The 27,854-nt window shown below is 36.9% G+C and overlaps 1 pseudogene; it reads left to right on the top strand.

Moving 5' to 3' along the window:
• Nucleotides 1-3,753: 3,753 nt before the first annotated feature.
• Nucleotides 3,754-4,471, top strand: LOC112310281 (small ribosomal subunit protein uS5 pseudogene; annotated as a pseudogene).
• The last annotated feature ends 23,383 nt before the right edge of the window (nucleotides 4,472-27,854 follow it).

Consider the following 27,854-nt stretch of genomic DNA (forward strand, 5'->3'; position numbering starts at 1 on the left):
AAGGAAGCACACACCAAGGTACATCATAATTACATTACCCAAGATTAAAGAGAAGGAGAGAATCTTAAAAGCAGCAAGAGAAAAAGAGACAGGCATCTACAAAGGAATTCCCATAAGATGAGCTGATGAGCTAATTTCTCAAAAGAAACCTTGCAGGTAAGAAGGGGCTGGAAAGAAATATGTGAAGTCATGAAAGGCAAGGACCTACATCCAAGATTACTCTATGGAGCAAAGCTATCATTTAGAATGGAAGGGGAGATCAAGTGCTTTCCAAATAAGGTCAAGTTAAAGGAGTTCATCATCACCAAGCCCTTATTATATGAAATGTCAAAGGGACTTATCTAAGAAATAGAAGAAGATCAAAAACTATAAATAATAAAATGACAACAAACTCAAAACTATCAACAACTGAAGCTAAAAAACAAAAACTAAGCAAACAACTAGAACAGGAACAGAATCAGAAATGGAGATCACATGAATGGTTATCAATGGGGAGAGGAAGGGGGAGAATGGGGGTGGAAAGGTACAAGGAATAAGAAGCATAAATCGTAGGCATAAAATAGACAGGGGTAGGTTAAGAATAGCATAGGAAATAGACATGCCAAAGAACTTGTATGTACAACCCATGGACATGGACTAAGGGGGTAATGCTGGAGGCTGGGGACATTGCAGAGTGGAGGGGGGATAAAGGAGAGAAAAAATTGGCACAACTGTAATAGCATAATCAATAAAATATATTAAAATAGATCAAAACTATGAACATTCAAGTTGCAATAAATTCACATCGACAATTGAATCTAGAACACAAACTAAGCAAACAAGCAGAACAGAAACAGAATCATAGATATGGAAATTGGAGTGTTGTCAGATGGGAAGGGGAAGGGGAGTATGGGGGAATAGGTTCAGGGATTAAAAAGTACAAATTGGTATGCACAGAATAGACAGGGGGATTTTAAGAACAGTATAGGAAATAGCCCTGGCTGGTGTGGCTCAGTGGATTGAGTGACAGCCTGGCAACCAAAGGGTCACTGGTTGGATTGCCAGTCAGGGCACATGCCTGGGTTGAAGGCCGGGTCCCCAGTAGGGGGCACAGCATGTGAGAGGCAACCACACATTGATGTTTCTCTCCCTCTCTCTCTCCCTCCCTTACCCTCTCTCTAAAAATAAGTAAATAAAATCTTTTTTAAAATAAAAGTAAATAAATGAAATCTTTAAACAAATTTTTTAAAAAAGAACAGTATGGGAAATGGAGTAGTCAAACAACTTATAGGCATGACCCATGGACATGAAATATGAGATGGGATGCTGGTGGTAATGCGGGATACCAGGTGGAAGGGAACAAAGGGGAAAAATTGGGAGAACTGCAATAGCATAATAAAATATATTTTAAAAATCCTTAAAGAAAGGAATACATATTTTAAGTATGCAATCAATAAATTTTATAATAAATTATATAATTTAGTTATATTATTAATTAATACATGCTGTGATCTAAGTTAAGAAGGAAAGTGACAGATTGGGAGAAACAGTTGCAACATATATGAGAAAGGATTCATATCCAGGATATATCAGGGAAAAAATCTCTTAAAGAAAAGGCAAAGAATTTATTTTGAAGACAGGGTTGGAAATGATATGATTACACCATTCAGAGAAGAAGAAATTTAAATGGCAATTACGAATGTGAAAATGTATATAATCTGACTAGTTATCAGGGGAAGCAAGATTAAAACAAGTTTTTTTGTCCATATAATTGGTAAAAATTTCCACATTTGCTGGAAGTCTGTAGAATATTATGAGTTCTTTGGAGAGAAATTTTTCAGTTGCATCCAAATATAAAATATGCACACTTTTGGACCCAGCATATTTGTGCATACAAAGAGACAAGAACAAAGATGTTTACTGGTGCAAAATTTTTAGTTACAAAGGTTGGAAAATCGAAATGTTCATTGGTTAAATAAGCATACATCTGTATTATGCAATACTTAAAAAATAAAGTAGGTATTTTTTCACTGTCATGAAAAGTAAGGCATATTGTTCAGTGAGAAAAAAGTTGCTAAGTAATTTTTATGGTATGATCTCAATAAAGGAACCAAGCAAATTTGTAAGCATGTATAGATGTAAATGTATAGGGAATGGATCGGAAAGACTCACATTAAACTGATGACATTTGCTTCAAAGAGGGTGGAATGTAAACAGAGCATTTGAGCATTTTGTTTTCTGTACTTGTGAATGACTTGAATCATTCCCAGTGGGAATATATTGTATATTACTGGTATAATTTTTTTACATAAAATTTTTAAATACTAAATAAAACTAGGTAACTGGAAGACAAAGGGCAGGGACTTCTGTTTATCATTATAAACCTTTGAATAATATTTGATTTTAAAAATTATGTACATGCTTGAATTTGATGAAAAATAATTAAAAGTAAAGGTTTAAAAATGTATTTATTTATTTTTTTAAGATTTTATTTATTTATTTCTAGAGAGAGAGGAAGGGAAGAAGAAAGAGAGGAAGAGAAACAGCAATGTGTGGCTGCCTGTAGCACGCTCCCCACTGGGGACCCAGCCTGTAACCCAGGCACATGCCCCAACTGGGAATCAAACGAACAACTCTTTGGTTTGCAGTCAGGCACTGAATGCACTGAGACACACCAGCCAGGACTAAAAATGTATTTAAAATATACTTTTATTCAAGTCCTCATAGCAGTCAGTGGCAGAATTGGCCTTCAAACCAAGATTGTGTTAATAGCTTCTCAAGAAAAAAATAAAAAAGAAAAAGGTCTAATCTAGTAATGCATTATAATTAAATACTACGTCAGCATTTACCTATATTAAGAGAAAGATGATTATGCTTGCATAATAATTTATATAGAGAAAGATTATTATGATTCCATAATAATTTATATCATAGTCTTTAAGTAGTAATCTGTTTTAAAGGTTTTAAATAAAGCCCTTATCTACAAAATCACTATGAATGTTTTCTTCCTTGGGCCTCTAAATTTGGCCCTAAAACTGGTGCAGTTAGAGTTAGCTTGGTGTCATCCTCCTCAGTTAATTTTCAGGAATGATTGTTTTGCATGATTTGTTAGTAGCTGTCTACTTTAAATATACTGTCTGCTAATTTATACCTCACTTTGGGTCTATGAGATTTAGATCAGGAAAAAAGATAGCTGTCTTTTGGTTTTGAGTTTGTGTATTTTTCTATGAAATATAAGGACATTCTTGTTTCTACATATCTTTATTTACAGATCAGCATGTGTTCTTGGAAGTCCCTGAATATGAGGCCAAATGGTTTTGACTTTCCATTTTTATAAAAATGTATTTTTTTTTTTTTTAGTTTCTGTACTGTGGACAAATGATTAATGAAAAATTAGCATCTTTGTTTTTATAATGCATGAAGCAAGCTTATTTCTAAAAATTTAAGAAGTTAAAATATATCAAAGAGAAAGAACCTTATAAATCTTACCTTCAAAGATAATATCTTTGTTATCATTTTAAAGCCCTTATGCTAAAGCATGGAATGTAAAGGAAGTTAGAATGTAATGTTTAAGAAAATTCGCTTTTTTTTTTCCCCCAGTAGCAGATGAGGCCAGCGCTGTGGGGGGGTCCAGAGGCCCCATAATCCCGGGGCGGGGGGGCGGGCTCTGGAATGGGAGGCCACCTCGGCTTCCGTGGAGGATTTGGCAACAGCGTCCAGCACTGAGATCCCAGCAGTGGTTGGGGTCTGTTGAGGCAGTGGACCTGTGGAGGCAAGGCCGAGGATAAGGAGTGGATCCCCTTCACCAAGTTGGGCTGCCGGGTCAAGGACATGAATATCAAGTCCCTGGAGGAGATCTGTCTCTTTTCTCTGCCCATCAGAGAATCTGAGATCATTGACTTTTTCTTGGAGGGGATCCCTCCAGAACGAGGTTTTGAAGATTATGCCTGTGCAAAAGCAGACACATGCAGGCCAGAGGACCCAGTTCAAGGCATTTGTTGCCATTGGGGACTACAATGGACACATTGGTCTGCGTGTTAAGTGCTACAGTGGACACTGCCATCTGTGGGGCCATCATCCTGGCCAAGCTCTCTATCATCCCTGTGTGGGGAGGCTACTGGGGGAACAAGATTGGCAAGCCCCACCTGTCCCTTGTAAGGTGACTGGGAGCTGTGGCTCTGTGCTTGTGCACCTAATCCCTGCACCCAGAGGCACTGGCATAGTCTCAGCCCCTGTGCCCAAAAAGCTCATGATGATGACTGGTATGGACAACTGCTACACTTCAGCCAGGGGCTGCACTGCTGCCCTGGGCCACTTTGCCAAGGCCACCTTCCATGCCATCTCTAAGACCTACAGCTATCTCACCCCTGACCTCTGGAAAGAGACTGTGCTCACCAAGTCTCCCTGTCAGGAATTCACTGACCATCTTGTGAAGACCCACATCAGAGTTTCTGGGCAGAGGACCCAGGCTCCAGTTGTGGCCACTACATAATTTTATACAAGAAAAATAAAGCAAATTAAGCCTGAAAAAAAAAGAAAAGAAAATTAAGCACTCATTGGACAGGAAAGTACAGAGTGATAGCCACTGGAGCTGACTGTTTAAGTTGGGGCTTAAAACAAAAACAATGTGTAATATTTAGTGAGCAAGCATGATATGCCACCCTCATGTGGATTGTCTCATTGACTCATATAACAACCCTCCGAAGTAGGTGATACTATTATCTCCATTTTATATAAGACAAAAAATGAGGCTCAAAAAAGTTTAAAGTTTCACCCAAAATCACAGATCCAGGAAGAAGTAGAGCCAGGATTTGATCTCATGTATAAAACTCACAATCAGTTTTATTCTAATTTAGACTCCAGTACCCAAAATGCAGATGGTGATCCATGGTGAAGTAAGTACACTGTGAGCCTTCTTGGTAACCATTACATCACTGCCATCAGTGAAATGACTAAAAATTAATACTTAATGCCTTCACACACACATACCTCCAATTTAAGGCCAGGCAGATTGTGTTAAAGCTGTTGTAGACAGGTGTTTAGGAACTATAATCTGAATTTTATCTTTGGATGTCAATATTTGAAATTGCTTTTACTGGAATGCTTGCTGACATTGACATCAGACTGTATTGAATGGTAAGAAAGAGAAAAATCACATTTCATTAGCACCAAATAGGTATTCTCTTTTCAAGTATACAAAAGAACAATTCTCAAAGATCCCAATACCTAAAAAGCTGTCCTTCTTGGCACCTGTGACAGGACAACAGGAGACTGCAGGAGGAGTTCCAGACAGCCACAGCCCAGCTGTGCAAATTTACAGAGTTGTTCTTCAACACCATTGACAAAAAGTCTTAGCCAGTCTGTCTCCAATCAAGGGACAACTGGGAAATGCCTAGAGACCCTTGGAAGTCTCAGACCTCAGACATATGTGTTTTTTTAAATTATTTATTATTTTTAGAGAGAGGTCAAGGGAGGGAGAAAGACAGGGAGAGAAACATTGAAGTGAGAGAGAAACATCAATCGGTTTGCCACTCACATGCGCCCCCAACCAGGGACCTGGTTGCAACCCAGGCATGTGCCCTGACCGAGAATTGAACTGGTGACCTTTTGCTTTGCAGGATGACACCCAACCTACTGAGCCACACTGGTCAGGACAGATGTATAGTTTTAGCTGTAATTTCATCCTGTCCTGAAGTCTTTGCTGTCCTACTCTGCCTAGCACCATGCATCACCAGGAGGAGGGGACCAAGATGCTGTCTCAGTGGCCATCATGGAGAGCAGACGGAACGTCAGCATGAAGATGAATGTAACTCCCTGTTGAGATGAATGTAACCCTGATGTCACTTTAGATCTTTTCTTTTTTTGAATTTAATATTTATTATATTTTTCCATGACTATTAAGTCTCCTGAAACCCCCCTACCCCCTCAGCAATCACCACACTGTTGTCCATGTCCAAAGCTCCTAAAGGGTGCTCTGGCATGAGGAGTTTGATTTCATATATAATAGGTGACCTGGTAGAGATGGTAAAGTCATTTACCATAGTTTGGACTTTAGTATTGTAAAATAAACATGAAAACAAGTAATCAGATATATACTTTACTGTAAAGGTGTTCTGTATTTTTGGATGTACAGTATTATGTTCACAGACACATTATCATAGCAGTAAGAAAGAGGCATAATATGTTCTTAATTTCAATGTCTCTGGTTACATTTTGTTTGCTTGTTTGTTTTGTTGATTAGGTTCAACTTATAGGTGAGATCATATGGTATTTGTCTTTCACCGCCTGGCTTACTTCACTTAGCATAATGCTATCCAGTTCCATCCATGGAGTGCTGAGGGGGAAACGGAGACGATTGTACTTGAACAACAATTTAAAAAAGTAAAAAAAATAAAAATAAAAAAAGAAAGAGGCATAATAAAGAGTTGGAAAAGCCATGTCGGGGGACAATAAAGCATTGATATCTTTTACACTACTTTGAACGCAATTACTTTAGAGGCTTATTTATTTGCAGGAGCAAAAGGTGCCTGAATATTAACAGTGTTGTGATTGTTTTTAAAAGATATTTACCCCTTATAAATGACTCACTAACTAGTCACATCAAGCTTAGTTCAGTTTTCTATACTTAACACATTCCTGGAGAAAAGAATAAACCTGCTCGCTTACTAGATAGAACTGTCCTGTGTGTTGTGAGCCAGCGAATCACACATGCACTGACAAATTATCTTTGTACAGAACCCTTGATAAAATGTCCTGTATTCAACACCCTTTTGGCTTAACAATTTCATCTTTAAATCATTTCTCCTCGAATTTTACTATAAGCATTCAGGAGGAACCAGGCTGCTTTTTTGACACTTAGCTTAGAGATTTCCTTTAGCAAATTTCCAATTTTATTACTTGCAGGTTCCATTTTCTTTCCACAAGACACTAGGATACAAAAACAATTCCAAGTTCTTTGCCACTTTATAGCAAGGATTGCTTTTCCTCCATTGTCCAAAATCATGTTCATCATTTTTGTTCGAGATCTTTACCATCCATAATTCTACCAATATTCTACTCAGTATTACTGAGTTATTCTCTAAGAAGGTTGACACTTTATCTACAGATATCTATTTTCTTTCTGAGCTCTCACAAGAATTGCTGTTAATGGCCTAATCATGGCAATGCAAGGTGTTCTCTAGCATGCACCTCCAAACTTGTCAAACCTCAAACAATTATCCAGTTCCAAAGCCACTTCCACATTATAGGTGTTTACTAAAGCAGCACCTCCGTTTCTTATACCAACTTCTGTCTTAGCCAATTTGAGCTGCTACAACAAAATACCATAAACCAGTTTAAATAACAAACATTTATTTCTCACAGTTCTAGAGGCCAGGAAGTCTAAGATCAAGGCACAAGCAAATTCAGTGTCTGGTGAAGACTCATTTTCTAATTCATAAGTGGTCATCTTCTCATGTAGGAGAAGGGTTCAGGGAGTGTTCTGAGGTCTCTCTTATAAGGGCACTAATCCCATTATGATGGCTTAACCCTAATGACCTAATCACCTCCCAAAGGTGCCACCTCCAAATACCAACACATTGCAGATTACATTTCAACATGTGAATCCAGTCTCTAGCAATCTTCACTGTTTATTTTATTTATATCCTTTTGCTGTATGTTAGTTTAGCCCCCTTTGATTAAAAGTAGCAGAAATCCTTCTCACCAAAAAAAGGAAATGATAATTATGTGGTATGATGGTGTCAGCTAATAGTGATGATAATCATTTAGCAGTATGTAAGTATATCAAATCAATGCATTGCACATCTTAAATTTACACAATGCTATGTGTAGATTATATCACAACAAAGCTGGAAAAATATGTGTGCTAAGTAACCTACTACATAGTTTGTGGTCAATAAACATAGCTTCATCTCTTGCCTCAGATGTATAGATACTGGCATCTACAAATAATTCCCGTCTTTTGGTCACTATAGTGACTCGAGGCAAGCTCATATAAAAAGTAACAGAAATTCAAACTACTCTAATCCATGCCATCCACACATGCACACATTATCAGGAGCCTGAATACACATCCACACTTCTGAACTAGATATACAAAGCATGCTAGCTTCATTTCAGATGAGTCTATGATAGTGAAGTATAAGGTATATATAGTCCAGTATTCTCAACCAAGGACAACTTGGTCTCCTAAAGGATCTTTTGCAATACCCGAACATGGAAGGTGTTGGTGCTACTAGTACCTATTGGGTAGAAGTCAGAGATTCTGATAAACATCCCAAAATGCACAGAACAGCCCTCCCATCAAAAAGAACTATCCAGTCCCAAATATCAATAGTGGCATGATTGAGAAATCCTGGGAATAGCCAAACTGATTAATGACTAAACTAGAGTAAAAGGAGAAGAATTTAGGATAAAACAGACTAGGTACTGTGAAGGTAGGACAGTAATAGCTCTAGGATTGCTATAAATGAATGGCTTAGAAGTGGCCTTCTGATTAGAAGTGAAATCTTGCTTAAGACTTTTGTTAAATTGAGTAAATATTAATCATGCATACCAAAGAATGGGAGAAAGCCCTAAAATTCCACCAAATCCCATCCTTTTCATAGCACTCCTGAACCAGGAAGTTAAAATAGTTATCAGCTTGGATTTTTTTTTAGTAATTCTTAGGGATTATTGGCAAAGAAGAGGAAGAGAGAAAGCAAGCCATGGATAGGAAATCTGAAGATTTGAGTTCTAGTCTCACTCTTCTTCTGTATGACTTTGGGTAAGGGAGGGAATCACTTGGTCTCATCTGTCTCCTTTGTAAACTGAGAAAATTTAGTTGCATTATTTCTAAGACTCTTTGTAGTTCTGACAGTTGTAAGTCTGTGATTTCATTCATTGGGAGTAGACAGAATAAAGCCTAGCAATATTTTTTAGTAACTTATTTAGACATATAGTTTGTAAACGTGAACAGTCTTGAAAAACAATTGTCTTACAAGGTTAATGAAAATGGACTATCCTTGCCTACTGCTACCCTAGCAGATGCAGGGGATTCCACTGTTGAAAATTTTATATAGAAAAAGCCCAAATTGGATTAATTGTTCTTCCTGCTATAGACTCACATAAGATAAAGCTTTTGGTGATTGTATCATAGAGTAATTTCATAAGTTTTTGAGGTGTCACACATTTACTTATTGTTTGTAATGAAAAATATAACTGTAATTCAATGAATGGACCAAGTGGTTTATTTCCTGATTGTTTCATTATGTTTAATACATTTAGAGAAAAGGCTATTAAAAAAAAAGAGAAATGCTTACAATAAGAAAGCTATTCCAGCACTAAGGAATGGGAGTACTTCATATTAGAAGCAATCTTTACCAACTCATTGCCTGCACATTAGTCATGATTTCAATCTTTGGACCAGGGCTTCCATTTTGAATGTGAAATATTTATCAGAAAAGATCTTATGAGAAAGTTGAAGTGTTCAATACTCAATCTCATGAGAGCAGAGAGGATACTTTGTCTTTTATCACTTGTACCTAAAATTCTATTCAAAGCCAAATATTTAATGAGGGTTTAGAGAAAACTCAGGACTAGTATTTGGTATTCAGACCAGAAGTCACCACATATAGCTGTACGGGTTATTCAGTGCACAAGGGCACTTAGTAGAAAGAACAAGTGGAGGCTGAAATCCATATTCCTGCCTCCATTCACCAAGCCATGAACCTTGGAAAGGAATTGTGTCTATAGAGAGGTGTCCTTGTCTAATTTAAACAAAGATACCATATGACATTGCATCATCATATCACCTGATATCTAGTGATATTAGATATCACATGATATTAGGTGATGCCTTCAGCAAAAACTGATTGTAACGTAGTGTTGTAAAGTCTTTTTCTAAACTACAATAGTGTAAATCCTTGAAATTTCCCAAGCAACAAATTTGATGCAAGTAAAAGAAGCGGATAGTAGAGTAGGCTTAAACTGAAAACTCTCTGAGTGTACAATAATAACAAAAATTGTTTATGAATGCTAAAAAGTAAAAAGACAAGCTAAGGATATGTAGGGGAAGATTGTGAGAGCAGGAAGCAAATAACTTGGCAAAGTCCTACTTAATCTCTTGAGGCAATAATTAAATTTACAGAAAGGCACCCACATTGTGTGGCCCAGGAAGTTATCAATTTGAATATTATACATTCTGTTTTTGATAGAGATGAATGATATATAAACAAACCAATCCTCTGGGATTATTCTAAAAAGCAACTTTCAGTCAAGTCGTCAGGTCGGTACATTCTCAAACTAACTTCCCACATCTGCTTGACAAAGAGAATTCAGATATGCAATGATAAGCATAAGAAACGTTGTGTCTTCTAAATCACAAAAAGAAATTACACATATGTGAGGTCTGGGTTAGATTTTGTTTTGCCCATTGTCTCCTAAACCCATGACAATTTATAATCTAGCAGTAAAATATATCTTAATTCAGCATTAACAAGAGGATGAGTGCCCAGGCCCATTCTGCAGAGTGTATAATATTATTGAAGGTGAAAATAATGTCTAGCTATTATAACCTCACGTTTAGAAGATTTTTCAAATAAAATAATTCTAAACACTGATTTTATACATTTTAGAAATTACGGGTATTCTTCAGTGTGTAGCTTACTAAATTAAGAAAAACCTTGTTAAATAAAAAGTATAGTGAAATCTTGAACTAACCTTTTCTAACTTAATTCGAATAAAAAGTCTGATTAATTTTTGAGCCATTTCACAGCAGATTTATGTTCTCCCCATGTTTATATCCTTCTAAGCAAGCACAAAATTCAGATCACTCAGTCAGCTAGTTCTCTATTTGCATTCTTGATTGGCATGATGAGGGTTGCATCACAGTTCGTGAATATTGTGTATTATATGAGACCAAAAAGGAGTCTACGCAATCTGCAGGATATGGTAGGCAATCAAGCAGCATAAAGGAGATGAATTGAAAGTCCTTTGAGAACAGGATCATTATAAGCTTAACAATCATCATTCTCAGTTATGTCTATTTTAGTAGTGTTAATGTGATATTCATTGTTGTACTATGAGCTGTTGTGATAGCTTGAGATTTACCAAGATGATAAATATTTTAGAATGACATCAGAATAATCACAGAATTTATTTTGGTGCTGTCTATTTAATAGTACATCTCCTGTGCATGAACAAAGGAGGGGTATATTTTTTAGATATTATTTATTTATTTTTAGAGAGGGGAAGGGAGGGAGGAAGAGAGGGAGAGAAACATCAATGTGTGGTTTTTCACACACACCCTACTGGGGACCTGGACCTGCAACCCAGGCATGTGCCCTGACTGAGAATTGAACCAGCAACCCTTTGGTTCACAGGCCAGTGCTCAATCCACTGGGCCACACCATCCAGGGCAATATATTTTATAGCTGAACAAAGAATAGAAAGAAAAATCAACATAATTAAATGCAAAAAGGGTCAGTGAAATTACAGAATGTCAGAGTTGAAGAGAACCTTCAATATCAAATAGTTTATTGTTTCTGCAAATGTTTTACCTAAGTGTTTCTATGGTAAAGAACAGGTTTTATGTAGCACCCAGCAGTCTGGGAGTATACACTGGGATTGTGTGTGTGTGTAATCCTCAGAGGCCACTGGCATATTTGAAACATTTTTTGAAATGCCCTCATTTACCCTAAAATTTACTTTACCTCTGTCTCAATTTCCTCATCTGAAAAATAAATTAATAATGTTTACCCAATGAGCTAGATTTTAACACTAATTGAGACACATATGAATCACTGAGCATAGTGCTTACCACATAGTAAGTGCTCAGTTTAGAGTCAATCATTTTATTTGTAATAAGGAAAAAACTAATTGTGTTTGCCACATGTGAAAAGAAAGCAGGATGGGGTGAAGCATGGAGATTGACTAAAAATACTGGCAAGAGAGGATAGTGGTATATCCAGGGCCTGGAACTTTACTCACATAAGGCTCATACAAGCTTACAGCGAGAAGTGACCTTGGACTTCATTAACAAATCTACTTAAATTTGGGCAAAAATATCCCTAGCAATGCACTGGGATTGACTTGAAATCATAAGACAAACATGGAGAACATTCTGGACCAGCAATTTTATTAGATATTAAGGGAGACAGAGAAATTATCAAAATAAGCATACATATATTATAAAGTAAAATGCTGATTTTAATATAAATCTTTAAAATAAAACATTAGTCTTCAAAGAAATGTCTTACCCCTTCCTCTGGGGGTTGAGTTTACATTGTTTGGCTATTAGGAATACTTTATTGGAAAGTAAGAAATGTACTGAAAACCATTCACAAACCCATTATTTGTCACTCTTCTTTCATGTTGCCCCATTCAGAGAAGCTCCTTAACTATAAATTCCCTGGAGCATGAATCTTTCTTATTTCAAGTTTTATTCTAAGCTCTTAGTTCAGAGTTTGTAACACAGTGGAATTGTTGAATAATGGGTGGCTGTATAGTTGAGAAGGATGAAAGAATGAAGTGATGCATTTTATTTGTTTTTTGTATCTAGAGTCTCAGTAATAGTACTAAATTGGTTCATGTTAACAATCAAATAAATAAGGAACTAGATAATCTGGGCCTGAGGCCATAGTCAACCTGGGTATCTGAAGATAGGGGGAAAAAAGGATGGATATCCATGCCCAAATCCCACCCTACCTCATCCTTACAGTGTGCTCCCCAAAGCATAAAAGGCAAGTCCTTATGATATCAGGCCACTAGACTGTTTCTAATGTTAAGAACTATCATTGGACAGAGAAGACAGGGCACTGTATCCTGAATCACAGACAATGTTTTCCCAGAAGTCCAGCTAGCCTAGTCATCATTAGGATTCATCCATCCTTAAAGGAATGGATTAATATTTACATTTGCCAAACAAGAGACAAGAGACAAGAAAGGTGTGTGTGTGTGTGTGTGTGTGTGTGTGTGTAAGCACACATATGTGAGTGTCTGTGTATACATGTATTACTGGAATTCTTTATTAAAGCCATTCAAAGTCTATCTATCCCTCTATTTTAGTATGCATGTGATCTAATACAAGCTACTTCACTTTATCTGCACCTCAATTCCCTCATTGGTAAAAGTAGGATAATAACACCTGTCCTGCCCATCATATTGACTTTCCAGTATTGATCTGATAATAAAAATCAAAATTAGATTATGTATGTGAAGTGGTATATAAACTGTAAAAAGCTATACAATGCTAAAGGAAGCATCTAGTATGCCTACATACTGGGTCATAGCAGAATTAATAGCAATAAACTATACTAGCAGATCATTTCCCCCTAATTTGTGATTATTGTTTTAGTTAATTGGGCCAGCAAAAACTTATTTATTACAATTGAAAAAGATTACAGTGCAGGAGGAAAATGTCTTTCTTGTCTACTTATTCACATAGCTTGAACTGTAGTCTTAAGCATCAAAAATTCCATAAAGGTGGGGAGGCTGATTTCCTCTTCATACTTGTATTTGTACCACCCCCCACTGGGGGCCAGAAGATGGTGACAAGACTGCCATTCTATAGGAGGTAAGATCCCAAGCCATGGTTTTCACTACAGACTGACATCCAGCACCTTGTTAATTACAGATTTCCATTAATGGGATGAATCCCATTGTCTTCCTGGATGACAATCTCCCCTTCAATGCATAGATGTTTTATTTTGTTCTGCATCCCTTAGCAACCTATGTCAGGTACTATGTTCTGACATTTACACTTCCTTATTAGTCTTGAAGCTTGAAAAGAAGTTGCTCTTGAACAACCATGTCTCTTGCTGCACTTGATTCTTGCCCCTAAGTATTTTTATTTTTTTTTTAAGTTTTAAAAGATTTATATTAACTGGAAACACATAGAAACAACATACCTTTTCTGTGGCAGCTTACTTTTTAAAGCCTAATCACATAAGAATTATCTGTCTTTGGAACACAAATCAAAGAGCAGTCTTGCAAACACAGCCAGAGTTGACTTCCATGCACTTTCTTTGGAAAGGAGACTAGATTCACCAGATGGACTTCCCCAGAAGAACCTGTTTCATCCCGTACAGAATTCTTTTTTTATGTAGAAAAATATAAGAGATGACAGTCACAGAAACCACAATCTAGGGAGAAACAGAGCAGGTGGAAATTTGGGGGAAATGGAGGAGAGTGGTGATAACAACATGGTGAGGAGTAGCCAACCTAACTGGAGAATAACCAGTGGAAGCAGCTAGTGAGACCAAAGTTAAACAAGAAGAAGTATGATTAACAAAGAGATTAAAGGGTTAATTATCTAGAGTTCAAAAATCTTTAAAGAAAGTGCCCATCTCAGAGGATTGTTTTCAACAGGTTGGCAGCAGGCAACACAGCCAGCTCTCATCTCTTCTAGGGAGATTTAGGGCACCCAATATTTGTTTTGCATGTTATATATTTGATGCCCCTGTAGTTTCTGTTTCATTGGAAATTAGTATTCAGCTGAGAAAATCTATGTCTTTCCATCTTCCTGACACACGCACACAGTGGATACTGTGGAGCAGCATCTATATAGTAATTAAGAAGAGCACATCTAGATTCAGATAGCCCTGAATATTGATTCCAATTTACTAGCTGAGTGACCTCAGTTAAGATATTTTACCTCTCAGATGGTCAGAAGATGGCGGGGAGATAGGTGGGAGCGGAGTCCACTTCCCGTCAGCACCAGGGAAACACCTAGCTGATCTGAGGAACAGAGCAAACAGCCAATGGTATTCCAGCCAGATAGGAGACCAAAGAGAGAGGACATTGAAAGATCTGACGGTGAAATAATAAAACCTGGAGTGCTGAAAAGACCAGAGTTAGACCATGTCAGACCCATAAACATTAGCACAAGACCAGTGAGCGCAGGAGATTAAGGAGACAACACCACTGAATCCTATTGGAATTCTACCATAGAAGTTCATACCATAAACCCAGGGGGTCAGAATAGATCAATTTAAGAAGCAGAGGCTAACAAGAAGACTCTCACAAACAATGAGAAGACAAAGAAACAATCCCCAAATGAAAGGAAAGGAGAAAGCCTCAGAAAGAATGCAAACTGAAATAGAGGCAAGTCAACTATAAGATACTGAGTTGAAAGCAATGATTATCAGGAAGCTAACTGAGTTCACAGAGAACTACCAGAAACTACAGGGAAACTACAATGAACTCACTGCAAACTATATTAACATGAAAAAGGAAATAGAAATTATCAACAAGGGCCAAGAAGAAATGAAGAATAGAATTTCTGAATTGAAGAACACAGAGAAGGAATGAAAAGCAGACTTGATGAAGCAGAGGATCGGATCACTGAGCTGGAGGACAAAGTAGAAAAAAACACCCAGAAAGAGCAAGAAAAGGAAAACAGGCTCAGAAAGAATGAAGAGGCAATAAGGGAAATGCAGGACAACATAAAACGTAACAATATCCGTATAATAGGAATACCAGAAGGAGAAGAAGAAGAGCAAGGGATAGAAAACCTGTCTGAAAAAGTAATGATGGAAAATTTCCCTAATCTGATGAGAGAAAACGTCACCCAAATCCAGGAAACACAGAGAGTACCAAGCAAGAGGAATCCAAAGAGGCCCACTGCAAGACACATCATAATTAAAATGGCAAAATTCCAAGACAAACAGAGGATCTTAAAGTCAGCAAGGGAGAAACAGGAAGTAACATACAAGGGAGCCCCAATAAGGTTAGCAACTGACTTCTCAATGGAAACACTCCAAGCCAAAGGAGAATGGCAAAAAATATTCCAAGTACTGAGAACCAGAGGCTTGCAACCAAGACTATTTTACCCAGCAAGGCTCTCAATTCAGATAGAAGGCCAAATAAAGAGCTTCCCAGACAAAAGAAGTCTAAAAGAATACAGCTCCACCAAACCAGCTCTGCAAGAGATGCTAAAGGGACTGCTTTAAGGAAAGGAAGGAAAAGAGAAAGAGAGAGGAACACAGGTAGGAAAAAAATGGCAATGAATAACTACCTATCGATAATAACCTTAAACGTAAATGGATTAAATGCTCCACTCATAAGACATAGAGTAGCTGAATGGATAAGAAAACATGACCCACACATATGCTGCCTACAAGAGACCCGCCTCATGGCAAAAGACCTACACAGACTGAAAGTGAAGGGCTGGAAACAAATTTTCCAAGCAAACGGACAGGAAAAAAAAGCAGGGGTAGCAATACTCATATCAGACAAAATAGACTTCCAAAGAAGGGCCATAAAGAGAGACCCAGAAGGTCACTTCATAATACTCAAAGCAAGAATCCACCAAAAAGACATAAACATTGTAAATATATATGCACCCAACATAGGAGCACCCAATTACATAAAGAAAATCTTGGAGGACTTCAAGAAAGATATCGGCAGCAACACAATTATAGTAGGGGACTTTAACACCCCACTGTCAAAAATGGTCAGGTCTTCCAAACAAATTATCAAGAAGGATATTGTGTCACTTAACAACATCCTAGAGGAAATGGACGTAACTGATATATATAGAGCTTTTCATCCCAAAGAAGCAAAATACACATTCTTTTCAAGTGTCCATGGAACATTTTCAAAGATAGACTACATGATAGGACACAAAGCAAGCCTCAACAAATTCAAGAAAATTGAAATCATATCAAGCATTTTCTCTGACCACAAGGGACTGAAACTAGAAACCAACCCCAAAGGAAAAAACCTAAAAAACTCAAAATCATGGAAACTGAATAGCATGCTATTAAACAATGAATGGGTCAAGAACGAGAATAAGGAAGAAATCAAAAACTTTCTGGAAACAAATGAAAATGAACTCACAACAACTCAGAACCCACAGGACACAGCAAAGGCAGTCCTGAGAGGTAAGTTCATAGCAATACAGGCCTACCTTAAAAAGATAGAAACATTTCAAACAAACAACCTAACCCTACGCCTACAAGAACACGAGGAACAACAACAGAGACAGTCCAGAGCCAGTAGAAGGAAGGAAATAATCAAGATCAGAGCAGAGTTAAATTACATAGAGACTAAAAGCACAATTCTAAGGGTCAATGAATCTAGGAGCTGGTTTTGAAAAGACAAACAAAATCGACAAGCCTCTAAGCAGGCTCATCAAGAAAAAAAGGGAGAGGACCGAAATAAACACAATTAGAAATGAAAGAGGAGAGATTACAACTGATACCACAGAAATACAAAGCATTGTAAGAAATTACTACGAAGAACTGTATGCCAAGAAATTTGAAAACCTAGGTGAAATGGACACATTTGTAGAAAAGTATAATCTTCCAAAACTGAATGAAGAAGAAGCAGAAAACCTGAACAGACCAATAACAGCAGACGAAATTGAAGCAGTCATCAAAAAAATCCCAACACACAAAAGGCCTGGACCAGATGGTTTCACAGGTGAATTCTACAAAGCATTTAAGGAAGAGCTAACCCCTATCCTTCACAGACTATTCAAAAAAATCCAAACTGATGGAAGACTCCCAAATTCTTTCTTTGAAGCCAGCATCATCCTAGTCCCAAAACCAGAGAAAGACACAACGAAGAAAGAAAACTTCAGACCAATATTGGTGATGAACATAGATGCTAAAATTCTCAACAAAATATTGGCAAACCGCATCCAGCAATACATTAAAAAGATCATACACCATGACCAAGTGGGATTCATCCCAGGGATGCAAGGATGGTACAATATTTGCAAATCAATAAATATGATACATCACATAAACAACAGCAAAGACAAAAATCACATGATCATATTAATAGATGTGGAAAAAGCATTTGATAAGATACAGCACCCATTTCTGATAAAAACAGTCAGCAAAGTGGGAATAGAGGGAGCATTCCTCAACATAATAAAGGCCATATATGAGAGACCTACAGCCAACATCATACTCAATGGACAAAAACTTAGAGCTTTCCCACTAAGATCAGGAACAAGACAAGGACGCCCTCTCTCACCACTCCTATTCACCATATTATTGGAAGTCCTAGCCACAGCAATCAGACAAGAAAAAGCAATAAAAGGCATCCAAATTGGAGAGGAGGAAACAAAACTGTCACTGTTTGCAGATGACATGATAGTGTACATGGAAAATCCTATAGACTCCATGAAAAACCTACTCAACCTAATAAACGAATTTGGCAAAACAGCTGGATACAAAGTCAATACTCAGAAATCAAAGGCATTCCTGTATACCAACAATGAAACTGCATAAACAGAAATCAAGAAAAAAATCCCCTTTGATATAGCAACAAGAAAAATAAAGTACCTAGGAATAAACCTAACCAAGGAGGTAAAAGACCTGTACTCAGAAAAGTACACAACACTGAAGAAAGAAATTAAGGAAGACACAAACAAATGGAAGCATGTACCATGCTCATGGATTGGAAGAATTAACATCATCAAATGGCCATACTACCCACAGCAATTTATAGATTCAATGCAATCCTGATTAGAGTACCAATGACATCTTTCACAGATATAGAACAAACATTGCAGAAATTCATATGGAACCATAAATGACCCCGAATAGCTGCAGCAATTTTGAGAAAGAAGAACAAAGCAGGAGGGATCACAATACCTGATATCAAACTGTATTACAAGGCCACTGTAATCAAAACAGCCTGGTACTGACATAAAAACAGGCACATAGACCAATGGAACAGAACAGAGAGCCCAGAAATAAACTCTAGTCTATACGGTCAATTAATATTTGACAAAGGAGGCAGGAGCATAAAATGGAGCAAAAACAGCCTCTTCAACAGATGGTGTTGGGAGATCTGGACAGCTACGTGCAAAAAAATGACACTCGATCACCAACTTACACCATACACAAAACTAAACTCAAGATGGATGAAAGACTTAAATATCAGTTGTAACACCATAAAAGTCCTCGAGGAAAACATTGGCAGGAAAATCTCAGACATTCCACACAGCAACATCCTCACAGACATGTCCCCTAAAGCAAGGGACATAAAGGAAAGAATAAACAAATGCGACCTCATCAAAATAAAAAGCTTCTGTAAGGCTAAAGAAAATAGCACCAAATTACAAAGAGAACCAACAGTATGGGAAAACATATTTGCCAGTGATACCTGAGACAAGGGCCTGATCTCCAAAATATATAAAGAACTCACACGACTCCACTCCAGGAAGACAAACAGCCCAATTAAAAAATGGGCAAAGGACTTGAACAGACACTTCTCCAAGGAAGACCTACAGAGGGCCCAGAGACATATGAAAAGATGCTCACCATCACTAGCCATCAGAGAGATGCAAATTAAAACCACAATCAGGTACCATCTCACACCGGTCAGAGTGGCCAACATAAACAAATCCACAAACAAATGTTGGAGAGGATGGGGAGAAAAGGGATCCCTAGTGCACTGTTGGTGGGAATGCAGACTGGTGAGGCCACTGTGGAAAACAGTATGGACTTTCCTCAGAAAACTAAAAATGGAACTGCCCTTTGACCCAGCAATTCCGCTGCTGGGGTTATACCCTAAGAACCCTGAAACACCAATCCAAAATAACCTATGCACCCCAATGTTCATAGCAGCACAATTTACAATAGCCAAGTACTGGAAGCAACCTAAGTGCCCATAAGGAAACGAGTGCATCCAAAAACTATGGTATATTTACACAATGGAATTCTACTCAGCAGAGAGAAAGAAGGAGCTTATACCCTTTGCAACAGCATGGATGGAACTGGAGAGCATTATGCTAAGTGAAACAAGCCAGGAAGTGAGGGACAAATACCATATGATCTCACCTTTAACTGGAACATAAGCAATAGAAGGAAAAAGCAAACAAAATATAATCAGAGTCATTGAAGTTAAGAACAATCTAACAATAGCCAGGGCGGGGGTGGGGGGTGGGGGCGGGGACAGTGGGTAGAGGGGATTACAGGAACTACTATAAAGGACACATGGACAAAACCAAGGGGGACGGTGGAGAGGGGGGAGGGAGGTGGGTTCAGCTGGGGTGGGGTGGAGGGATGGGGAGAAAAGGCATACAACTGTAATTGAATACCAATAAAAAAAATAAAAAATAAAAAAAAAATCATAGGCTACACAGAAAAAAGAAAAGAAAAAGAAACTGTTCCAATTTATAAGTAGTATTACTCTTTTCATTCTTGTTATTACATGAAAATACCTTCTAGATAGAGCTGGGAGAGAGCTCTGAACTTTAGAAGAGCAACTCCCCATGTTTGGGGTACCCTGAAGAAGAAAGCAGAAGAAAGCAAAGCTTACTTGATATAAAATGAGGACACTTTGCCCTTAGTGCTTAAAAAAATGTATGGCCAGCATCCTGAATCCCTGCACCAGACAATCATCTCCATTTAATGATAGAGTGCCTGGGTGCTAATGAGGTTAGTATCACTGATTGAAGGGCTTGTTCTGATCATTATAAATGTCAAGATCCAGATGATAATTTTTAACTCTACATACACCATTTACCTGCCTTATGCCAAGGAGGAAGGAGGCATCTAGGAAAAGAAAACAGTGAAAAGAAAGGAACAGAAAAACTGGATTTTTCCTCCTGGGCAGTCTTTATCCTAATATTTTCCTTTGCTTTAACTGCAATTTTGTTTGGTTTCTTTAATATATTCCCCCACATTGGAATACATAATGAAATGCTCCAAGTCCTCATGGTGAGCTCTGTTTCAGAAAAGCTGCTTATTGGTTCAATTGAGTTATTTGTCTAATTTACAGGGCAGATACTGCAGAGACTTCTATAATTTTATAGAGACATCTAGTAACAATCATAGATAACTACTGAACTGGGGAAAGAAATGAAATTTTCATTTGCTCTTGCCTGTTCTCATGGGCACTTTGATTCCTTTATGTATACTTGTCCCAAAGTAACTCTATGAAATCACAGCAGTAAACAAAATAATTTTAAAATATATTGAGATATATTTCTGTGCCACTGCCCTTTGTATAAGGGAAGGGCCAAGAAGAACTGGGAAGAAATAGACCCTACTTTCAGCAGAATAAAGAAGAATATTTACGTTAAGAAATAAAATGAACGCTAGCTCCCTGGTGAGTGACAGAATTTCTTCATTTAATTTAATAAGTGGTAATATGCATCCCATCTCAAATGAGTAGATCTGTGTTGTAGGAGTTCATCATGAAAACCACTGTTTTTCATGGCTGCTCAGGTCTCTTATAACTTGAAATTCCATGACTTTCATTATAAATATGCAGATGAATTTTTATAGTGGGGAAATCCTTCTCAATGGATTTTATAAGCTTGAAACTTTTAGAAAGAAAGGAGTCAAGCTAGTAGGCAGGTCTGAATTGCACCAGGCATTATTCTACACTGAAAAGGCTCCTGAGAATTTTACAGCACTTTTCTGACTTGGAGACTTCTTTTCCGTGCCCCTCACTTCCCCTCACACTGGATGAAAAAAAGTTCACTGCTGTCCCCAAAGCCAAGCAGCTTCCTGATTAGATGACCATACAAGTCTTATTTCATCATTTCAAGTGAAAAAGTATCTTTATTTTTAACTTCAAGAACAGACCACAATATAACACTCAGCCAGAGTAGGCATTTTGTTATACAGTGCTATGTTGGAGCCTCTTGAAAATCATGATGGATTCCTTGAGGAGCAGCCAGAAATCTTCTAGATAATCTATCACCAGGAGGGGTGTAGCATGGTGGGGAATGAGGAAATTCAATCCAAAAGAGTCACAGAATATGATATTATTTAGTCCGACCCCACTTGTGCAGTTGGAAAAACAAGGTCAAGAGAAGAGATATGGCACAGATAAAGCCATGCAGCAAGTTAGTGGAAGAGCAATAAAAATCAAGGAGTAGTAACAACCACTACAGCTAACATTTACTGAGCATTTACCATGGATTAACTACTGTCTTGGGAGCTTGTCATCTACTCTCTGATGGTTTATTCTTAAAAACATCAAACTGTAAGTTGGTTTATATAGATCAAAAATCAACATAAGTTACTATTATCAAAATGTGTCTGTGGTGATGTTGTTAACTTCAAGGTCAAGAAAGAGTTCAATATTTCCAAACTATATAATTGTCCAAAATGATCTTGACACAATATTTTAAGATTAGTTGTTATTATAACATTAATACATGCCCTGATAAAAGAAGAGAGAGAGGGGAGAAAAAGATAAAAATACTATAGTTTTCTTGCCTCCTCTCTCCACACCTCAACAATTGTCCCACTCCTTAGTGGTTATCATTTTTAAGAGTTTCCTGTGAATCCTTCAATAAATAAATTAAGTATATACATGTATATACATATATGTATATTCTTTTATATAAATAAATTACAATATACTACTAAGATTTTGTACTTAATATTTATTAGACACTTCTCCATATCAACAAATATATTCATTTTAATGGTTACATTAGTATTCCCTTACATGGATGCACCATAATTTATTTAAACAACCCCTTTCTGAAGGGCATTCAGGCGATTTCCACTTTGTTAAAATTTTTTGCTGTTATAATGATGTGATACATATATGTCTGTATGTATTACATATAAATGTATGTATAATCATCAGTAAAATTTGAGTCAAAGAGTACCCATCTTTTAATTTTCACATATTCTGCCAAATTATGCTCTAAAAAAGAATGTTTAGTTTACTCTCTTACCAACAATGTATGAGAATGTCCATTTTCCTACACTGTGGTTAATACTGGCTCTTCACCCAATTTCTTTTTTATTTTTATTTCTAATTACAGTTTACATTCAATATTTATTCAGTTTCTTAATATTTGACAATTTGATGAGGAAAATAAATACTATTCAATATTGTTTTCATTTGAATGTCCTTAATTATAAATTTGTTCAAGCATCTTTTCTATCTTTATTATTATGTTTATTTTTCTATGACTGTTCATATACTTTATTGTGTTTTCTATTGAGTTATTTTATTTTTTCATATTAGTTTCTAGGAACTCTTTTTATATTTATAAATTTATCTCTCTGTTATATGCATTGCAAATATTTTCCTCATTTATTGGATTTTAAAAACATTGTTCATGGTATTTTTGTCATGTATAAATTTCATATTTTTATATAGTCAAAGTTATCAAACTACAATTTCTGGAGATGCATCTGTATTTCTATCTATCTATTTATCTACCTATTATCTTTCTAAATTTACCCATCAAATTAGCCTTTAGAGAATATTAAATACATTAGCTTCTAAAGATACTGGATATAATATTTATTTTGAAAGTAAGGGGTTTATTTGTGGGGAATAACATATTAGAACTCATAAGAAATCTCATAGTCAGGATAATGAACCTGAGTTTAATGCTGTAATTCTTTGTATTTGAACATTATTAAATTACAGTTCAATGTTTAGTGGTATATACTTTAGAGGGAGAATTTATGTCTCTATGTGCCGTACACCATTAGGCAATATCAAGCATTTCCATATATGTTACAAACTAATATCCTGTGAGATAGGTATAAGTACAATCATTTTCAAGATGGAGATATTTGATGCAAAAAGAAGTTAAGTAGGTTGCTGAAGGTTACACAGCTACTCAGAGCTGGAACACAAATTTTTAGACAAAAAACAAAGGAGTTTTTCTGATTCCAAAACTAGTGGCCTTTCCAGCAGACCACATTCAACTAATATTTCACTATATTGCATTAAAAAGATTTATTGTACAGAGATAAACAACTAAATTAAACAAGTCTATGCCCTTAATAAGCTTACAATTTAATAGGGAAAACATACATGTAAATAATAAATTATAAATATATTCCAAAAAGTAGAAGAATAAAAATGGATTATGACTTAAGGAGATTGAGAAAAACTTCATGGAAAAAATAATTTAAATCAAGTATTGGAGAATGTGTACAGAGAGAACCAGTGGAAAACTGGAGAAAAACACATTCCAGTCAAAAAATAATACATGAGCAAAGGCCCAAAGGTAAAACGTAGCCAGACCAAAGGTTTCATCGTAAGGTGAGCTTGGCCTGGTAAGCTGGATCTTGAATACCATGCAAAGAACTTTGGATTTTTTCCTCTATCTTAGAAACATGAAATAAACTCACCTTATTTTTACTTTGTGATGACATATAATCATTTTTTGGTAATCAAGAATCTATAAATATGGGTATTAAGAAAATATTTTGCAAATATACAAAATGGCCCTGCAAAAATGATGGAAACAACTATGAGAAACACTATTTTCCATATCTACAGAAATTTGAACTTCCAAGTGACTTTCACAAATGTTCATTCCTTTCAGAAAACAATAACTAACACATAATAATGTTAACTCTATACCAGGGACTGTTTTAAAATTTTTGCATGGTTTTTTTTTTTTAGGTTGTTAGGCTTTATTTTAAATAGAACATAAATGCATACCTATTTACATAGATAAACATGGACTCATTCTGTCTCCAACTTGTATATTTTTTAAAGTTTTATTGTTATTCAATTACAGTTGTATGCTTTTTCTCCCCATCCCTCTACCCCACCCCAGCCAGTCCCACCTCCCTCTCCCACCTCTACCCACCCCATTGATTTTGTCCTCTGTCCTTTATAGTAGCTCCTATAGACCCCTCTCCGGACTATCCCCTCCCCAATCCCCTCTGGCTATTGTTACAATGTTCTTAATTTCAATGTCTCTGGTTATATTTTGTTTCCTTTTTTCTTCTGTTGATTATGGTCCAGTTAAAGTTGAGATCATATGGTATTTGTCCCTCACCGTCTGGCTTATTTCACTTAGCATAATGCTCTCCAGTTCCATCCATGCTGTTGCAAAGGATATAAGCTCCCTCTTTCTCTCTGCTGAGTAGAATTCCATTGTGTAAATATACCATAGTTTTTGGATCCACTCATTTGCTGATGGGCACTTAGGTTGCTTCCAGTACTTGGCTATTGTAAATTGTGCTGCTATGAACATTGGGGTGCACAGGTTCTTTTGGATTGGTGTTTCAGGGTTTTTAGGGTATAATCCCAGCAGTGGAATTGCTGGGTCAAAGGGCAGTTCGATTTTTAGTTTTCTGAGGAAATTCCATACTGTTTTCCACAGTGGCCTCACCAGTCTGCATTCCCACCAACAGTGCACTAGGGTTCCCTTTTCTCCGCATCCTCTCCCACATTTGTTTGTTGATTTATTTATGTTGGTCACTCTGACTGGTGTGAGATGGTACCTCATTGTGGTTTTAATTTGCATCTCTCTGATGGCTAGTGATGCTGAGCATCTTTTGATATGTCTCTGGGCCCTCTGTATGTCTTCCTTGGAGAAGTGTCTGTTCAAGTCCTTTGCCCATTTTTTAATTGGGTTGTTTGTCTTCTTGGAATTTTTACATGTTTTATTAACTCATTCAATTCAGTATTAATCCATTCAAACATCAAAAGCATCTCTTGAAGGCATGATCAGTATCTCCACTTTACAGATCAGAAAACTGAGGCACAGAGAAGTTAAATAAGTTGTCAAGGTTAAATCCAGGTTTCAGTCTTAGATAGCCTGGCTCTTAACCACTGTTAGCCACAGTCTGTGTTCTGTTTTATACTGTCTACTTAGGAATCCCTGCAGGAAACTTGTCTGGCACAAAATTAACATTATGGGATCACCAGCCTCTGTTTACATCCTGCCACTGCCATTCTATTATGGCAGAGCTGAGGTCTTCAGACATTTTTCCAATATTGATACATATTTGAATAGAGTATGGACGAGGACAAAGTCCTGTAGCACTCCACTAAATATCTCTCTCCAATAATGAACATTCTCTAGAGCACAGGTGGCAAACACAAGGCCTGCAGGCCAAATCTGGCCTTCTACCTTATTTTATCCAGCCTGGCACCTTGTTTCTACCCAGCAACAGCAGCGACAAGCTCTCGCTTAACAGTTAAGGAGTACTTACATTTATAACAGTCCTAAAATTACATTCAGCCCTTTGAAGACAACCACGAGGCTGATGTGGCCCCCCATGAAAATGAGTTTGACAACCCTGCTCTACAGAATAGTAATTGATATCTTACATTTAAATTTAGAGATTATACATTTATAGATTGCAAAATGCTTTCACATACATAATCAAATTTAAACCTCATATCTAGCCTGTGAGTTGTCCCATTTTATAGATGAGTACACCAAGGCTGAAAGAAATTAACAAACAACTTTTCTTGAGGTAATTGGACAACATTCAGAAGTAAGGAGGCTGAAGAAAAAGGGTATGCAAAAGCATGGAGGTGTGTATATATATATATGAAGGACAGATTACCTAAGGTGTAATTAATCAATTACAGATGAGAAGATAGATAGAGAGATGTGGAGATTCATACCCCACCCCTCAGATGGAAGAAAGGAGCTGGTAGGAAAAAGATAGGTCAGTCTTTGTGCTAGCTAGCAGGGGGCACAGAACATTCACAAATCAATTTCCTCATCTGTAAAATGGGGTTAAGATCCAGACTTGGCAGGTTTCTTGATAGGATAAAATGAAATCATGTGTGTAAAGTATGTGGCATCTGTGCTTGGCCTGTGGTAGGCACTCAATAAGTGTTACTTCCTTGTCCACAACCCCAATACCTTGAGAATTTCAGTGCACCAGAATCAGACTTCCTGTCTCTAAAGCTCTTCACCACTACACTTTAATATTATTATCTACCACTTAGACTAGAGAGGTGCCCTATTGTTAGGTTTGTAACTAGGTAGTGGTGGAGAGGTTAAGATACTCCTTGGAGCTTGTGCTTTCTACCACAGATCTTCATTTTCTTCTGTTTCTTCTCATTTTTCTCATGGCTACTTTTCCTCTGTCACCATTTGACACATTTCCTGAGGGTGTGTAGTGTTTGAAGACCATCAGAACTTATTTTTCAGGGGCCCTTCAATAATAATAACCTCTTTTTATTTAATGTTTACAGTGGTTAAAGATTTTTCTGTTTATTTTAACTTTGATTTTCATGATAATTTGATTCACGGAGGTGAAATAGGCATACCAGTGCTTTGATCCACTATTGAACAAATAAGGAACCAGACTCAAAGTCACATAGTAAGTAAATGTCAGAATTTGAACTAGAACTAAGGTTGTCTCACTCTAAATCCTCTTATACTTGAAATATGACAAGAAGTTATTGATTGTGCATCAAAAGCCATACATCAGAAACCAGAAGGGCACCACTGAAAGCAAGCAACAACACAACCATTGTTCCCCTAGATAATGTTCATTATCTTGCATGAGGAATATCTAAATCATATATTGGTCTCCTAAGCAAAAGCAAAACTAACATATTCCTACAAAGGAGCAAATATTTGAGATGCAAAATGCAACTGTTCTGCTTAATAGATGGATAATCATTTAGGAGAATCTATTTTCATCATCAATATAAATGTTTCTAATTTATTTTCTGTGCTTACAAAAAAATGGTGGTCCGAATGCTCTTTTCCCCCTTTTGTACTATGTTGTGTTCTGCAGGTTTCTTTCCTTTTCTTTAACCTGGTCTCTAAAAGGACCTCTACAGAAGTTAATATCTGGAGTGAAATTTGCTTTCAAGATGTGAATACAGTAGGACAGTACTTTAGGTCAGTCCATCAAGTATCTTCCTATTTTTTTAAAGATTTTATTTATTTATTTTTAGACAGGGGGAAGGGAGGGAGAGAGGAGGAGAAATATCAGTGTGTGAGAGATACATCGATTGGTTGCATCTCATATGCCCCCAACTGGGGAACTGGCAAAGTAGAAGTAGACCCTATTGTGAAATACAAATATGTCACCTACTTGAGAGTAAGATCCATGAGGGCAGAAATCATGTGTGTCTTAGTCATCTTGGCATCTCTGATTTAACACAGCCCTTGGTACCTAGATGTGTTTGCTAGAAAATAGTTCTAACTCGTGTCTATGTCCTTTTCATTATTG

This window comes from Desmodus rotundus, chromosome X, assembly GCF_022682495.2.
Source record: "Desmodus rotundus isolate HL8 chromosome X, HLdesRot8A.1, whole genome shotgun sequence".
Classification (NCBI taxonomy): Eukaryota; Metazoa; Chordata; class Mammalia; order Chiroptera; family Phyllostomidae; genus Desmodus; species Desmodus rotundus.